General features: G+C 71.7%; 1 non-coding gene across 1 annotated transcript; it reads left to right on the plus strand.

Moving 5' to 3' along the window:
• The first annotated feature begins 288 nt into the window (after positions 1 to 288).
• On the plus strand, positions 289 to 441 carry LOC148219161 (5.8S ribosomal RNA). Its single transcript, XR_015799838.1, has one exon. It is a non-coding gene; the product is annotated as a 5.8S ribosomal RNA (ribosomal RNA).
• The last annotated feature ends 510 nt before the right edge of the window (positions 442 to 951 follow it).

The raw sequence follows: 951 nt of genomic DNA on the forward strand, positions 1-951 counted from the left end.
GCGCGGAGGTCGGGCCGAGCCCGGGCGCCTGGGCCGCCTCCGAAGGACGGCACGCGAGGCGGCGTCTCCCCTCGCGGGGGGAGGCGGTCGGGGGCGCGGGCCCCTCCGCCTTTCTTTGGCCGACCTTCGGAGCGTTGCGCGGGGTTTCTCTTTTTTGCCCCGCGCTTTCTCCTCCTCCTCCTCCGTTTGTGTGTGCTCGTACGGTCGAAGCGGGGCGCGCGGGGGCGCGCGCGTCCCTGCAGAAACAGAAAAGGGGCCGCTTCACGCGAGCGGTCCCGAAAGCCAGACAACTCTTAGCGGTGGATCACTCGGCTCGTGCGTCGATGAAGAACGCAGCTAGCTGCGAGAATTAATGTGAATTGCAGGACACATTGATCATCGACACTTCGAACGCACTTGCGGCCCCGGGTTCCTCCCGGGGCTACGCCTGTCTGAGCGTCGCTTGACGATCAATCGCCGTCCGGGGGGGCCACCCCGGCGGCGCGGCTGGGGTTGCCTCGCAGGCCCGTTGCCCGCGGTCGACGTCGACGTCGTCGTCGTCGTCGCCGCGCAGGGCCTTCGTCCCCCTAAATGCAGACTCGGGGAGCGCTCCGTAGCTCCCCGCTCCCGGAACGAGCCGCTGGGGCGGAGCTCGTCCTTGCCGGGGCCGTGCCGCGGTGCGGTGGCGGTGGCCGGGGAGAGCGAGAGTCGGCGTCGAAGACGCCGCCGTGGGCCGTGCGAGAGAGACGAGAGAGCGAGAGGGCCGAGAGGGAGGCGAGGCGCGGGCCTCGCCCCCGGGCTCTCCCCCCCGTGCGGGCGGCTGTCTGCGGGTGGGTACCGCGGGGGTACCGTGCCGTGCTGCCGCGCGCGCGCGAGGCCGAGAGCGCCGGGGACGGGGGTGCGACCCCCTCCTCCTTCCCGCGAAGCCCTCCCCTCCTCTCTCTGTCGCTGTCGCGTTTCTCTCTCTCCCCG

The sequence above is a fragment of the Sturnus vulgaris genome, unplaced genomic scaffold (assembly GCF_052056855.1).
Source record: "Sturnus vulgaris isolate bStuVul1 unplaced genomic scaffold, bStuVul1.hap1 Scaffold_156, whole genome shotgun sequence".
In the NCBI taxonomy this organism is placed as follows: domain Eukaryota; kingdom Metazoa; phylum Chordata; class Aves; order Passeriformes; family Sturnidae; genus Sturnus; species Sturnus vulgaris.